Source organism: Saccopteryx bilineata, chromosome 12, assembly GCF_036850765.1.
Source record: "Saccopteryx bilineata isolate mSacBil1 chromosome 12, mSacBil1_pri_phased_curated, whole genome shotgun sequence".
NCBI lineage: Eukaryota > Metazoa > Chordata > Mammalia > Chiroptera > Emballonuridae > Saccopteryx > Saccopteryx bilineata.
Genome location: NC_089501.1, coordinates 43,178,468 through 43,195,851, shown reverse-complemented (window position 1 = coordinate 43,195,851; position 17,384 = coordinate 43,178,468).

Here is a 17,384-nt window from a genome sequence, read left to right as displayed (position 1 = left end):
TCTGGTGATCACAGACATTCGTCAGGGGCATTTGTAGTTCATACTAAAGAATAAGAAAATAAACAGCTATAGTCAGATGGCCGTTCCAAAATCAAAAAGAGATGAGCTCAAAGCCAGCTCTGGTTATGTTTCATGATAGTTCACGAATGCCTTCTTTTCTCCCCTTTAGGGTTCATTTTATTGAACCCGCTGCTGTGAGATGGAAAGGCTGACATCACTGATCAGAAAATTCAGGCAACAAGGAATGTTTACAGCAGGGGTCCCCAAACTACAGCCCACGGGCCGCATGCGGCCCCCTGAGGCCATTTATCCGGCCCCCCGCCTCACTTCCGGAAGGGGCACCTCTTTCATTGGTGGTCAGTGAGAGGAGCATAGTTCCCATTGAAATACTGGTCAGTTTGTTGATTTAAATTTCCTTGTTCTTTATTTTAAATATTGTATTTGTTCCTGTTTTGTTTTTTTACTTTAAAATAAGATATGTGCAGTGTGCATAGGGATTTGTTCATAGTTTTTTTTATAGTCCGGCCCTCCAACGGTCTGAGGGACAGTGAATTGGCCCCCTGTGTAAAAAGTTTGGGGACCCCTGGTTTACAAGTATTGTAAACGCATATTATAAAAACAATATGCTTGCGTCTTAGACAATTAGGAAAAGAAATTAACAATCAAGACGAAATGTGAAATTACCCATGTCCCCACCATTCAGAAATAATCACTGTTAAAATTTTGTTGTAGTTCCTTCTCATCTTCTTTAAATCAATTACATGCAAATAATTTAAGATAAAATTAGGAGCATACATATAATTTTGTATTTGGCATTTTTTCCTTTAGCATATTGTGAATGTTTTCTCACATTAGTAAATAGTCTTCAAAATGATTTTTAAAGGCTGCATGATAACTGACCACATGCATGGAACATAAATTTGTCATTGAAATTCCTACTGATAGATAAATGGCTTTCCCCCTAGTTATACCCGTCTACAAACAAGCACTTTTATCTATAACATTTTGTGTACTGGTATGATTATTTTCTTAGAATACATTATGAGAAGTGGAGTTCTTAGGTAGAAGGAATTATTTGCATGCTTTTAGTTAATATATATTTGGTAAATGGTGCCTCTACTGATATATTGGAAAATACTATAATAATCCCCCCTCACCTTACTTTTCATTCAAAAAAATAAACACTGTATATTTGAATTTAAGACTATTAGTCTCATCTCTATTGGATACCTCTATGAAAAGCAAACATGATGTACAGGTCCAGTAAGATGGACAGTTTGTCTCTCATTTCCCTATCTGCCAGGGGGAATAGCATTGGATTTGCTGAAAGGTTCAAATATGAATGCAAGAAGTGTGGGATACATGTTTGGGATGATTGCAAAGACTAGCCTTCATCCTGCAAGTAACTTCAAAGGATTTGCTGGAGAGTGGGGTTGGGCAACTACTTTTATAATAGTAGATTATGCACATCTGACTCTACTTGAAGAACTCGTGGGCATTCTTTCAACTACAGGACTGCAAAAAAAGCAGTGTTTTTGCGCCATGATACTGGTGAGTAAACAGAGAGAATCAGTCTGCCAAGTGAAGCCAGAGGATGAGACAAAAGCACAGAGGTAAGCAGAGCTGAGAAATCATCAGAATGGGGTTGGATAAAGTGAAAAAGAGAGAGTAAGCAAATGGTTAGTTACCAACAAGTGTGGATTTCTTAGGTTTACATTCTCAAGCTTCATGAAATAATCCTCTCTTCTTTTTTTTTTTTTTTAACTTTATTTTATTTTTTTTTAAATTTATGTATTTTAGAGAGGAGAGAGAGAGACAGAGAGAGAGAGTAGAGGGGGAGGAGCTGGAAGCATCAACTCCCATATGTGCCTTGACCAGGCAAGCCCAGGGTTTCGAACCGGCGACCTCAGCATTTCCAGGTCGACGCTTTATCCACTGCGCCACCACAGGTCAGGCCTAATCCTCTCTTCTTGTAATAAACCCTTTACTGAAGCTGACTAAATTTTCCTCAAACTATGAGACTGATGTTGAGCAATCTTCCTACAAGGGCAATCTTAGGAACGGGCTTTTTGCTTCTATGATGAATAATTTTTAAAGAGTAAAAAAAAATAAAATAAAACAAGAATGTATAACTGTCAAATCTACCTTAATTTGAAAATGTTATTATTATTATTATTATTTTTTGTAGTGAATAGGTCATATTGGTCAGACCACATGCTGACATGTGAATTTATTTCCACCAAATGAGTCAACTGAGATTTAAAAAAACCCAAAATAACCTAAAATCTCAAACACCTCCCAATTGTTCTGATGGATAAAAAAAGAACAAGTTAGTCTTATTGGCTTGAACTAACAAAAAATAACCCCAAAGCCTGGCTTCAATATAGTTAAAATAATAATATTAGCTGTTTCTGCTGCCCCAGTGGGAACAGAGTTGTAATAAATGCATACTCTCTGGTTTGGTGTGATTTTAACCCGGCAGGGGGCTCAAAAGTACTTGCTACATAGTCGAAGGTTAAAACAGGAAGAGCAAAGCTCTCTTGTACTCACACTTTCCTGAGAAGGTATCCATGCACAGAAGACAGTGAACCTGGAGGCGGGCAGCTGAGGCACACTGTGGAAGATGTTGGCTTCCTCTTGTTGCGAGCTGGATAATGTTCATACAGGCTGGAGCAAAAGCAAGACTCTGGAGAGACTGGAATTTTGGGGTTTTGCTTTTATTTTGGAATGGCAAAGTGTAGATGAAAAGAAGATGGTGTAATTGTTTTAGGACAGTGGTAGTCAACCTGGTCCCTACCGCCCACTAGTGGGCGTTCCAGCTTTCATGGTGGGCGGTAGCGGAGCAACCAAAGTATAAATAAAAAGATGGATTTAACTATAGTAAGTTGTTTTATAAAGATTTATTCTGCCAAATTTAGCAAAAATCCGACATAAAGTACTTGGTAAGTGTTAGATTCAGGGAGTACTGGGGCTGCCAAAGAGTGTAACTATTGAAGGAACAGGGAGTGTTGCAAAGAGTGTAACTATTGAAGGAACAGTAAGTGCTGATATGGCTCCTGTGAGGCTGAGAACAAAGAAGGTCAGAGACCCTTATCAGAAGTTTATGTTTGAAATTCGCCACTAAGCTAAAACCGGCCCCTGTTGCTATGCCGGCCCCTGTTGCTATGCTGTGTGTGACCTCCCTAGCCAATAGCTAAACTGCCACATCTGCTTCTGTACTATGCTTGCTCACTTAGGATATATAAGGGCCTGGCTGTAAGCTCTAGGTGCGGCTTCTGTTTGCAGCTCCTTGTGGGCATGGTGTCTCCGGACATCTTGGGAGTTCGCTCCTGCGCAGGTTAAACTGGCCAATAAAGTAACATCTTAACTCCTGAAAGTCTCCGATGTTTGTTCTCATACCCGGTGGATGCTACAGTAAGCAATTATTATTATATGCTTTAACTTGCTGTAACTCTGCTTTATAAATGTTATAAAGTAAAGTTACTTCCCTACTTTATAAATCACCATTACTGTGGAACCGGTGGGCGGTTAGAAAATGTTACTACTAACAGAGATACAAAAGTGGGCGGTAGGTATAAAAAAGTTGACTACCCCTGCTTTAGGAGGAAAACTCAAGGGCCAGGGCCAGGACATAAGCAGAAACTGTCGCCTCTGCTTCTCAGACTTCTTCCAAAATTCCAACACTGTAGTGTCTTAGTTCTGGTTTCTTGGGAATGCCTCATCTTGGTTGGATCCCTCAGGAGATAAAAGAAGAGCTGACCTAGATAAAAGTGAAGTGATTACCGGAAGGAAGGGGATGTGGGGGAGGAAGACGGGGGGGGGGGGGAGCTGGTGGGGGAAGGGTGTAAAGAGGGACAAATATAAGGTGATGGGAAATGATTTGATGTTGTGTGATGTGTATACAACATAATCAACAGTTCAAATGCTATAGAAATGTTCACCTGAAATCTATGTACTCTTATTGATCAATGTCACCCTGATAAAGTTAATTTTCTAAATAAAATTAAAAAATTAAAAAAAAGAAGAGCTGAAAGAATCATGTCACTATTTCCCCAAACACAAATAAGTTCTGAAGACCTGATATACAAAATGGTTATTATAGTTAATAATGATGTAATATAAGCTTGAATTTGCTAATAAAGTAGATCTCAAGTGTTCCCAAAACACACACATACACACATGCACACAATAGTCACATGTGAGGCAACGGACGTGTTTATTAGCTTGACTATGATAATTATTTCACAGTGTATACATATATCAAATCATTACATTGTAGACCTTAAATATATACAATTGTTATTTGTCAATCACATCTCTATAAAGCTGAAACAAACAAGCAAAGAAGAAATTACATATGTACAAGTCTTTATATTGCATCATGGATTGTAATAGTGAAAGAATAGAAATAACATAAATATTTCTTAATAAAAGATTACATAAATAAGTTGTAGTAAATATATCCATACAATCAAAATCAATGCAGCCATTAAAAAGATTGAGAAAATTCATTATAAATGATCTGAAAATTCTCCATGATCTCTTGCTGAGTTAAAAAACTGTTGCAATTTGGGTGGGACCAAAAACTGGAGGGAAATGTAGGTATGCAGAAAAATATTATAAAAGCATTTCAGTAATTGACTGGGTAAACAGACAGAGCCCCAGGTTAAACCAGGGTTCCCTTGGTTGGCCTGTGGCTTGGGCAGTATCGTCCAGGCCAGTCCAATGTCAAGATCTATAAATGGGCTCTACCTTGGGGTGTTCATTAGATAATTTTGTAAATCTAGCATAAAAAAGTTAATGTAAAATTTATATTGTTATATAGGTTACATACTTATAAGAATCATATCAATGTAGTAAATTTTGTCATTATGTTACTTTGAGTATGCTTTATCTGATTTTAAGACAAGAGATTAAAATGATTAGCTTTATTATATTTTAGTTTATTAAAGTCACAATAGTTAATTAAATGTTAAGAAAGATGTACTAATTAACTTTGTTAAATTTACTTGGAAAGCATTTGACAATGTATTAAGTAAAGATGTGTTAAATACGTAATTATAGTATGAATTGTCAAGGAAATTTTATTAGTTATTTAAATAGGAGAATTTATAGTCTTTTTTAACTTATATGTTAATTTAAACATGAATCAAGGACTGTGAAAATGGCTCTTCTTAGTTTTAGGCAATTATTATATTTCTAAATAAAAAAGAAACAAGATTTGCAAGCTGAAATTTAACATTAATAAAAACTGAGATCCTTAATTTATAGCTTTAATAAATTAAATACTAATTTTAAGAACTTGCTACAGTAAGACTTTCTTTCTGGAGAGAAAAACTCTGACTTTTTAAAAACTCAGTTGATCATTCCCATTTTGTAACTTGTGTCTGAGTTGGAAAGAGCTCAGGAAAACCTTTAGTTTAATTGTCTTTGACTTTTAGAAACCCTTTCCAATATCCAGGTTAACATAGTCTTCATTCCGTCTTTGTAACATTCATATTGAAGCATGCCTTACATTGATTTCAGCTCCCTTCCCTCTGGGAGATGTCACTGGAGGACAAGCAGAAGCATGAAATTCATTTTTCCCCACCTGGCTTCCTAGAGAAACATTAATTGCAACCATTTCTATTTCTTTCCTAACTACTTTACTTACTGGCTTTCTAACCTCACTCGCCTCCTTCTGCAACTATACCTAAGAAGAAATTCACTTTATACAGAATTTCTCATGGTTCATAAAGAGGTAACCAAACATGAATTCATGTACACCAGAGCTCCATGTGTGATGGAGGAGGCATTGTGCATTTGCCGTTCCTAAGTGGGTCCTGCTATTCCTTGTCTCTGTGACTGCGATGTCCTTTCCTCATTTTTCAAAATCTCATCTTTTTATGACTGCTTGAATATATTTTTTCAGGACTTCCTCCTCCCACCCCAATGTGATTGAAAATATTCCTACTGCTCTATGTACTATGTTATTTCATTCTATGAATGTATATTTTGTTTATTGATTTCACTATTGGTGGCAATTCTAAGTACTTTTTAATTTATTACAAACAATGCTGTTGTAAATAATCTTACACTGGTCTCCTGGTCTACATGTACAAGAATTTTGCTAGCGTCTCTAAATATCTAGAAACAGAATTGATGAGTCAGCTCTAACGGTGGTCCTGAAGGATGTCCTGATTTCTCCAGCACGGCCAATAGGCGACATCCTGTGTTCCACATCTTTATGAACATTTGATAATGTCAGAATTTTTAATATTTGCCAATTATGTGGATCTAAAATTGTTTCTCATTGGGTTTTTTGTTTGTTTGTTTGTTTGTTTTTTACAGAGGCAGAGATAGACAGGGACAGACAGACAGGGACGGAGAGAGATGAGAAGCATCAATCATCAGTTTCTTGTTGCGCGTTGCAACTTCTTAGTTGTTCATTGATTGCTCTCTCACATGTGCCTTGACCGTGGGCCTTCAGCAGACCGAGTAACCCCCTGCTGGAGTCAGCGACCTTGGGTCCAAGCTGGTGAGCTCTTTGCTCAAGCCAGATGAGCCCGCGCTCAAGCTGGCGACTTCGGGGTCTCGAACCTGGGTCCTTCCGCATCCCAGTCTGATGCTCTATCCACTGCGCCACCACCTGGTCAGGCTCATTGGGGTTTTAATTAGCATTTTTTATTATAAGTAAGTTGAGCATCTTTGAATGTTTATTAATATTTGATTTCCTTCTTTTGTAAAATATATGTTCATTATTTTTTGCCTGTTTTTCTATTGCATTTTAATTAATTTTAATAAAGTTTTAGCACATAAGAAATATGAATGTATTTTTGAACATATAAAGAACTACACTCTAGCAGTTCTTTATATATTCATGATATTAATTCTTTGTCAGTTTTGTGCATGGCAAATATTCTCTTTCAGCTGATGACGTATTTATTTTTCACTCTATATCTTTTAATGAACAGTAATTATTAATCTAATTTATTTTGTCAATATTTTCCTTTATATGATCACCCTTTGAATTGTGTTTAAGAAAGGTTTCTGTACCCTTAGGTGTTAGAGATGGTCTCATATTTTCTTTTTTTTTTTTTTTTATAATTTTATTTTTTTAATGGGGTGACATCAATAAATCAGGATACATATATTCAAAGATAACAAGTCCAGGTTATCTTGTCGTTCAATTATGTTGCATACCCACCACCCAAAGTCAGATTGTCCTCTGTCACCTTCTATCTTGTTTTCTTTGTGCCCCTCCCACCCCCTATCCCTCTCCCATTCCCCCCTCCCCCCCGTAACCACCACACTCTTATCAATGTCTCTTAGTTTCACTATTATGTCCCACCTACGTATGGAATAATACAGTTCCTGTTTTTTTCTGATTTACTTATTTCGCTTCGTATCATGTTATCAAGATCCCACCATTTTGCTGTAAATGTTCCGATGTCATCATTTCTTATGGCTGAGTAGCATTCCATAGTGTATATGTGCCACATCTTCTTTATCCAGTCATCTATTGATGGGCTTTTTGGTTGTTTCCATGTCCTGGCCACTGTGAACAATGCTGCAATAAACATGGGGCTGCATGTGTCTTTACGTATCAATGTTTCTGAGTTTTGGGGATATATACCCAGTAGAGGGATTGCTGGGTCATAAGGTAGTTCTATTTTCAGTTTTTTGAGGAACCACCATACTTTCTTCCATAATGGTTGTACTACTTTACATTCCCACCAACAGTGTATGAGGGTTCCTTTTTCTCCACAGCCTCTCCAACATTTGCTATTACCTGACTTGCTAATAACAGCTAATCGAACAGGTGTGAGGTGGTATCTCATTGCCGTTTTGATTTGCATTTCTCTAATAGCTAAAGAAGATGAGCATCTTTTCATATATCTGTTGGCCATTTGTATTTCTTCCTGTGAGAAGTGTCTATTCATATCCTCTTCCCATTTTTTTATTGGATTGTTTGTTTGTTTGTTGTTGAGTTTTATGAGTTCTTTGTATATTTTGGATATTAGGCCCTTATCTGAGCTGTTGTTTGAAAATATCATTTCCCATTTAGTTGGCTTTCTGTTTATTTTGTTATCAGTTTCCCTTGCTGAGCAAAAACTTCTTAGTCTGATGTAGTCCCATTCATTAATTTTTGCCTTCACTTCTCTTGCCATTGGAGTCAAATTCATTAAATGCTCTTTAAAACCCAGGTCCATGAGTTGAGTACCTATGTCTTCTTCTATGTACTTAATTGTTTCAGGTCTTATGTTTAGATCTTTGATCCATTTTGAGTTAATTTTTGTACAGGGGGAGAGACTGTAGTCCAGTTTCATTCTTTTGCATGTGGCTTTCCAGTTTTCCCAGCACCATTTATTGAAGAGGCTTTCTTTTCTCCATTGTGTGTTGTTGGCCCCTTTATCAAAAATTATTTGACTATATATATGTGGTTTTATTTCTGGACTTTCTATTCTGTTCCATTGGTCTGAGTGTCTATTTTTCTGCCAATACCATGCTGTTTTGATTGTCGTGGCCCTATAATAGAGTTTGAAGTCAGGTATTGTTATGCCCCCAGCTTCATTCTTTTTCGTTAGGATTGCTTTGGCTATTCGGGGTTTTTTATAGTTCCATATAAATCTGATGATTTTTTGCTCTATTTCTTTAAAAAATGTCATTGGAATTTTGATGGGAATTGCATTAAATTTGTATATTGCTTTGGGTAATATAGCCATCTTGATTATATTTATTCTTCCTAGCCAAGAACAAGGTATATTCTTCCATCTCATTATATCTTTTTCGATTTCCCTTAACAATGGTTTATAGTTTTCATTATATAAGTCCTTTACATTCTTTGTTATGTTTATTCCTAAGTATTTTATTTTTTTTGTTGCAATCGTGAAGGGGATTATTCTTTTGAGTTCCTTCTCAGTTGTTTCATTGTTGGCATATAGAAAGGCTATTGACTTCTGTATGTTAATTTTGTATCCTGCGACCTTACTATATTGGCTTATTGTTTCTAGTAGTCTTTTTGTGGATTCTTTGGGGTTTTCGATGTATAGGATCATATCATCTGCAAAAAGTGATACCTTTACTTCTTCTTTTCCGATATGGATGCCTTTTATTTCTTTGTCTTGTCTGATTGCTCTGGCTAGAACCTCTAGTACCACATTAAATAAGAGTGGAGAGAGTGGACAACCCTGTCTTGTTCCTGATTTAAGGGGGAAAGCCTTCAGTTTAGTGCCATTTAATATGATGTTAGCTGATGGTTTATCATATATGGCCTTTATCATGTTGAGATATTTTCCTTCTATACCCATTTTGTTGAGAGTCTTAAACATAAAATTGTGCTGTATTTTATCGAAAGCCTTTTCTGCATCTATTGATAAGATCATGTGGGTTTTGTTCTTTGTTTTGTTGATATGGTGTATTGCATTAACCGTTTTACGTATGTTGAACCATCCTTGAGATTCTGGGATGAATCCCACTTGATCATGATGTATTATTTTTTTAATATGTTGTTGTATTCGATTTGCTAGTATTTTGTTTAGTATTTTAGCATCTGTATTCATTAGAGATATTGGTCTGTAGTTTTCTTTTTTTGTGCCATCCTTGCCTGGTTTTGGTATGAGGGTTATGTTGGCCTCATAAAATGTGTTTGGAAGTATTGCTTCTTCTTCAATTTTTTGGAAGACTTTGAGTAGAATAGGAACCAAGTCTTCTTTGAATGTTTGATAAAATTCGCTGGTATAGCCGTCAGGGCCTGGACTTTTATTTTTGGGGAGGTTTTTAATGGTTTTTTCTATTTCTTCTCTACTGATAGGTCTGTTTAGGCTTTCTGCTTCTTCTTGACTCAGTCTAGGAAGGTTGTATTGTTCTAGGAATTTATCCATTTCTTCTAGGTTGTTGAATTTAGTGGCATAAAGTTTTTCATAGTATTCTACAATAATTCTTTGTATATCTACGGTGTCCGTGGTGATTTCTCCTCTTTCATTTTGGATTTTGTTTATATGAGTTCTTTCTCTTTTTTCCTTGGTAAGTCTTGCCAAGGGTTTGTCAATTTTGTTGATCTTTTCAAAGAACCAGCTCCTTGTTCTATTAATTTTTTCTATAGTTTTTCTGTTCTCTAATTCATTTATTTCTGCTCTGATTTTTATTATCTCCTTTCTTCGGCTGGTTTTGGGTTGTCTTTCTTCTTCTTTTTCTAGTTCCTTAAGGTGGGAAGTTAAGTGGTTCACTTGGGCTCTCTCTTGTTTGTTCATATATGCCTGAAGCGATATGAACTTCCCTCTTATCACTGCTTTTGCTGCATCCCATAGATTCTGATATGTCGTATTGTCATTTTCATTAGTCTGTATATATCTTTTGATCTCTGCACTTATTTCTTCTTTGACCCATTCATTTTTTAAAAGTATGTTGTTTAGTTTCCACATTTTTGTGGGATTTTTTTCCTCTTTTTTGCAGTTGAATTCTAGTTTCAAGGCTTTATGATCAGAAAATATGCTTGGTACAACTTCAATTTTTCTGAATTTGCTGATATTGTTTTTGTGGCCCAACATATGGTCAATTCTTGAGAATGATCCATGTACACTGGAGAAAAATGTATACTCAGTCACTTTGGGATGAAATGTCCTGTAGATGTCTATCATATCCAGGTGCTCTAGTGTTTTGTTTAAGGCCACTATGTCTTTGTTGATTCTCTGTTTGGATGACCGATCTAGAGCCGTCAGCGGTGTATTGAGGTCTCCAAGTATGATTGTATTTTTGTCAGTTTTTGTTTTAAGATCAATAAGTAGCTGTCTTATATATTTTGGTGCTCCTTGGTTTGGTGCATATATATTAAGAATTGTTATGTCTTCTTGATTCAGTGTCCCCTTAGCCATTATGAAATGGCCATTTTTGTCTCTAAGTACTTTTCCTGTCTTGTAGTCAGCATTATCCGATATGAGTATTGCTACACCTGCTTTTTTTTGGATGTTATTTGCTTGGAGTATTGTTTTCCAGCCTTTCACTTTGAATTTGTTTTTATCCTTGTTACTTAGATGAGTTTCCTGTAGGCAGCATACAGTTGGATTTTCTTTTTTAATCCATTCTGCTACTCTGTGCCTTTTTATTGGTGAGTTTAATCCATTTACATTTAGTGTAATTATTGATACTTGTGAGTTCCCTATTGCCATTTTATATCTTGCTTTCTGTTAGTTTTGTGTCTTGTTTGATCCTTCTCTTTCGTTTTTCTATCTTTTGTTTTTATTTGGTTGTATTCCATACATCTTTCCTCTGTTGCTATCTTTTTTATCTCATGTGCTTCTGTGGTGGTTTTTTCAATGGTGGTTACCTTTGAGTAATGAAAAGGGTCCCTACCCTGTTCATTGTAGCGAACTATTTTGTGAGTACTTTTGCACTCCATCGTCCTTTGCTACTGTTAATCTCCGTCTACTCCCCCTCTTTCTTTTTGTTGTTGTCACAGTTTAAATTTGGTTTTATTGTGTTCTTCTTGGAGCTTTTACTTGTGGCTCTGTTTTTTTTTGTTCTTTGTATCTGATTGGAGAACCCCCTTTAGTAATTCCTGGAGTGGGGGTTTTCTGATGATAAATTCCCTCATCTTTTCTGTATCTGTGAATGTTTTTATTTCTCCTTCGTATTTGAAGGATAGCTTTGATGGGTATAGTATTCGTGGCTGAAAGTTCCTCTCTTTCAGGACTTTAAATATTGGGGTCCACTCTCTTCTAGCTTGTAGAGTTTCTGCTGAGAAATCTGATGATAATCTAATGGGCCTTCCTTTATATGTTGTATTCTTCTTTTCCCTGGCTGCCTTGAGAATTTTTTCTTTGCTGTTGGTTTGTGTCAATTTCATTATGATATGCCTTGGAGTAGGTTTGTTGGGGTTAAGAAAACTTGGAGTTCTGTTTGCTTCTTGAACTTGAGGCTTTAGTTCTTTCCACAGGCTTGGGAAGTTCTCATCAATTATTTGTTTAAGTATGTTCTCCATTCCATTTTCTCTCTCTTCTCCCTCTGATATACCTATTATTCTTATGTTATTCTTTTTGATGGAGTCAGATAATTCTTGTAGGGCTATCTCATTTTTTTTAATTTTTGAGTCTCTTTCTTCTTCTCTCTGTTGTGCCTCAAGTTGCTTGTCTTCTATTTCACTAATCCTCTCTTCTATCTGACCTGTTCTATTAGCTAAGCTTGTTACTTCGTTTTTCAGCTCGTGAATTGAGTTTTTCATCTCTGTTTGATTTGTTTTTATAGTTTCAATTTCCTTGGACATATATTCTTTGTGTTCATGGAGTTGTTTTCTGATTTCCCTATATTGCCTTTCTGTGTTTTCTTGTATATCTCGGAGGATTTTTAGGATTTCTATCTTGAATTCTCTGTCATTTAGCTCCAAGGTTTCCAATATATTAAATTTTTTCTCCATAGATTTTTCCTCATCTAGCTGTGTTACCTCTCTTTCTTTTGTATCCATGATATTCGATTTTCTCTTCCTTAATGGCATCTGAGGGTGGTTTTGTTGATAGTATTAATGAGATTTAATAAAGAATAAAAAGTTAAAAAAATAAAAATAAAAAAATAACAAATCGAAAAGAGTTGTTTTTTTAAAAAAAAATTAATAATGAAATAAAGAAAAATAAAATAAAATAAAAATTTTTAAAAAAGGAAATTATTCCCCCCCTCTTTTTTTCCTCTCCTCTCCTCTCCCCTCTTTCTTGAGAAAATCTTGTGGTGGACTGTGAGTTATAACAAACAATGCCTGTGATGGAGGGCCTGAATTGGGGAAAAGTAATAAAGGGGCAAAAAAGAGAGAAAGAAAAAAAAAAAAAAGGAAAAAAAAATAAAAGAAAAAAGAAAAAAAAAAGAGCGTATGGACCCACAAAAAGCAAATAAGGAAAAAATTTGGGTCAAGAATAAAATGATTTGCTTTTAGGTGTTGGTTTTCTAAGAGTTATGATGAGAGGAATAAGAGGAAAATGGAAAAATGGGGGGACAAATTAAAAACTTACTATTGTATTTAATGGAACAAGAACTAGATAATATGGAGAGCCAGGGATGGGAGCACTGCTAGTGAGTTAAAAAGGTGAAGTAAAACCCCCCAAAATGCCACAAACATAGGTTTGAGTCCCAGATAAGATAATTTGTTTGTTATTGAGGTTTGAATGAGAGGAGATGTAAAGGAGAAAGGAAGAAACTAATATAGAGGGAGAAAAGAAAGAGAGAGAGAGAAAAAAAAAGAGGGAACCACTAAAAGAAGAAAAAAGAAAGGAGAGAGAGAGAGAGAGAGTTAAGGGTTTTGGAGTGCAACCCTCATAGAGAGAAAGGAAGAGAAGAGAAATGATAATGGGAGATGTAACACTTATGGGTAGTGTAGTTCAAGGAGAGGAGAGAGTAAGACCGGTAGAGAGTTAATTGGCCAAATTGGAGGAGGAAAAAAAAGTCTCAAGAATGAAGATAAGAGAAACAAACGAACAAATATAATAAAATGGGATAGGTTATAAAGTCTGCAGATTATTCTTGATTTTGAGAGGTTATCTTCTTGCTTTTTCTTTTCTCTCCCTCTTCCTGGTCGGTGACTCTGTACCCCGGGTTCTGCCCCTTTGGCACGCTCAGGTAGAGGTTTGCAGTTGATAAGTCTCTATGGCAATGTCATGTATTGTGCTTTATTCTCGTTGGGAGTCGAGGTTCATTAGCATTTATAGGCTCCGACAGTGAGAGAGTCCGTGTTCCTGGAGCCTTTCTCCTAGTCTTTCCTTCCTCAATTAGTAGCCTGATAGTCCAGGTATGGGGTTGCTGCTGCCTCTGCCTGGATAGTAAGAGGCTCAAATTGCTGGCAACTCCCCACTCTATTTCCACTCAGCACAGGGCTCTGGGTAAGGCTCAGTCAGTCAGAGCTGCTAGCATAATCAGGCGGGCTTTCCGCCCACTCGAAGACCTCTGGCTCTGCCACTCTATCCGGTAACACAAGCGGGCGCCCACTTCCGGGGCGCTTGGAGGAAACTCTCACTCACTGTCTGCAACCAGGATATCCGGCCAGCAGTCTCACGCTCTGAGTGAAACCCCCAACCACAGGGAAAAGTTGCAGCGTTGTAATTGAGTCTCGCTCCGTCCCCGTGTGCGGCTTTTGCAAGGCGCTGGGGCGGCCCGAGATTCCGCTTTGGCCCACACAAAGGCCCCTGACTCTGCCCCTCTGTGCGATAACACGGGCGCGCACTGCCGAGGCACTCGGAGGAATCGCTCACTCCTTATCTGCACGCGCAAACCAGGATATGAGGCCGGCCGCGGTTCCCTCTGAGTGAAACAGCCTCCAGCACGGAAAATCTCCACCGTTGGGATTAGTTCTCACTCCCTCCCGTGCGTGGCTTTCCCAGGGCGCTGGGGCTGCCCAGAGACTCTGCCCTCAGCCCACAGAAAGGCCTCTGACCCTGCCTCTCTGTGGGGCAACACGGGCACCCACTTCCGCGGCTTAGGAAGAAATCTCTCTTCCACTAACTGCGCACCGACCAGGAGACCGGGTAAAATGGCCGCTCCGCTTGTCTTTCTTTGTTTGGGTTTGGCGCGAGTGTTAGCTTGTATTGCCCGGGTTGCCACAGGATCAGATTTTCCTCGGCTTGGATCTCTGAGCCACAGCCTGGTTCGGCCGTTTTTGCTGCAGGGGCCTGGATCTATTCACCCCCTTTGCCCGCCTCAGTTTCTGTATTCACAGTTACCAGAGAAAGCCGCCCTGTTTAGGTTAGTGAGGAAGGCGGAGCATTTCTTACTCCCTATTTCCTTCGGGGTTTGGTTATATATTTAGCCAATTTTTCACTCAATCATACCTTTGGGTGTATTGCGAAGAATCTGGAAGCTCCAAGTATAGGTTTTTCTGTTTCTGGTTGAAGATCTTGTTGGGTTTTGGGGGAGATTTATCGGTATCGCTTCCTACTCCGCCATTACTCTGACGTCATCCCTCATATTTTCTTCTAAAAGAAAATCTTTTTATTTTGAAGTAGCTTCAAGTTTGTTTTGTTGATGGGATCAACATAGTACAAATGACCCCATTATATACTGTACCCAGATTTACATGTTCCTTACTTTTTACCTCCATTTCCTCTTGTATTCTCTTGCTTTCCTTCTCTCTTGAAATATTTAAAGGCAAGGTAAGTAAATTATGACTCTTCACTCCTAAATTCTTCAGTGTATATTTCTTAATAATGGTTTTAAAACCTTGCTTTTTCCTATTTAAATGCTTGAACCTTCAGGAATTAATTTTTGAATAAGTTGTGAGGTAAAGAGTCAACTATAGAGATAAATGAGTCCCGCACTATCTGAAAATATTCCACGCTTTGGTCTGTATTGTCATTTCCAACAAATATCAAGTTTCTACGTGTGTGTAGGTTTGGGTCTGGCCCATTAGTCTGTCCCCTTGGTCTGTTCATCTGTCCTATTAAGATAGGACCCACTATCTTAATTACTACCCATTGCAGAAGTCTTGTTATCTGGTTGAGAAAGTCCCCTACCTTCTTTTTCTTTTTTTAAGAGTGTTTTGACTACAATAAGCTATTTGACCTTTCATATTAATATTAGAATCAGTTTGTCAACTTCCAAGAAAAATCATTTAGAAATTTTGATTGCTATTTCCTTAAATCGATAAATCAATTTTGTAAAAATCAACATCTTTGCAAAATTGAGTCTTCTGCTTCACGAAGTTAGTATGCCCTCTCATTTATTTAGGTATTTTAAAATGTCATTTAATACATGTTTATAGATTTTTGTTTGCAGAAAGGTATTGCATATCTCTTTAGGATTTATTATTAAGTGTTGCATATAATTTTTGACATTGTAAATAGTATCTCTTTAAAATTTAAAACTCTAAATGCTTGTTATTGCTATACAGTACAATTGACTTTTACAAATTGGTGTTATATTTAGTAATCTTGCTAGAATCTCTAATGTAATAATTTATGGATTATTTTTTAGGTTTCTTATGCAAGCAATCACATGATCTTCATAAAATAATAATTTTATTTTTTTTCCAACCTTTATATATTTTATTTATTTATTTTTGCTTGTCTAGGATGACTGGAACCTCTATAACAATACTGAATAAAAGTAGGAATAGAAGTCCTTGAATTTGTTCCTGATTTCAAAGGAAAAATACTTTTTAACACCTCAACATTAAATATTTATCAGTATTTTTATGAGCACCTTTGATCAGATTAAGAAAGTTCTCTTTTATTCCTCGTCTGCTACCCGTTGAATTTCATTGAATGTTTTTCTTGAATCTGTTAAGATGATCATATCCCATCTTCCCTTTTATGTTATGTCTATTATATCAGTGGTCCTCAACCTTTTTTGGGCCACGGACCGGTTTAATGTCAGAAAATATTTTCACGGACCGGCCTTTGTGGTGGGACGGATAAATGTATCACGTGACCAAGACAAGCGTCAAGAGTGAGTCTTAAACGGATGTAACAGAGGGAATCTGGTCATTTTTAAAAAATAAAACATCGTTCAGACTTAAATATAAATAAAACGGAAATAATGTAAGTTATTTATTCTTTCTCTGCGGACTGGTACCAAATGGCCCACGGACCGGTACCAGTCCGCGGCCTGGGGGTTGGGGACCACTGAATTATATTGATAGATTTTCTAAGGTTGAATTAACTTTGCATTCTTAAAATAATTTGAACTTGATTATGATATGATATATATTGTACAGAACTCAGTTTAATAATATTTTGTTCAGAATTTTTGCCTCTATTTTCATGTGTGAGGCTTTTTATTTTTTTGGTTTTGGTAAAAGAATTATACTAATTTTGTAAAATAAGTTGAGGTAATAATATTTCCTCTTTTTCTGCTTTCTGAAATAATTTGTTAAGATTGAAAGCATTTGTTCCTGTATTTAGGGAGAACTCACCTATAAAACTATGTAGGCTTGAAGTTTTATTATGGGAAGATTTAAACTACTGATTTAATTTCATTTGTAGTCATTAAATCATTCATATTTTCTATCACCACTTGAGTCATTTTTGGCAATTTAATTTTTTTAAGAATTTGTCCATTTCATCTAAGTTTCTATTTATTTTTAAAAACTTCTTTATAATATTCTTTTTTATCTTTCTAATCTCTGTGGTTTGGTCCTTTCTCTCCCCACTGTCTTGATATTATTTATTTACCTCTTCATTTTTCTTGATCAGTGTTTTAGATGTTTATCCATTCACTAATCTTTTTAAAGGTCCGCCTTTTGTCTTTTTTCCCCTTTTGTCTTTTTTATACTGCTTATTGTTTTTATTCTTTCTACTTTATTAATTTCTGCTCTTTATTATTTCTTTATCCCTATTCTCTTTGGGTAGAGTCTCTTGTGCTTTTCATAGTTAACTTAAATTGAGTACTTAGTTCAGCAATTTTCATTTTTTAATAAGGAAAATAATGGCCAT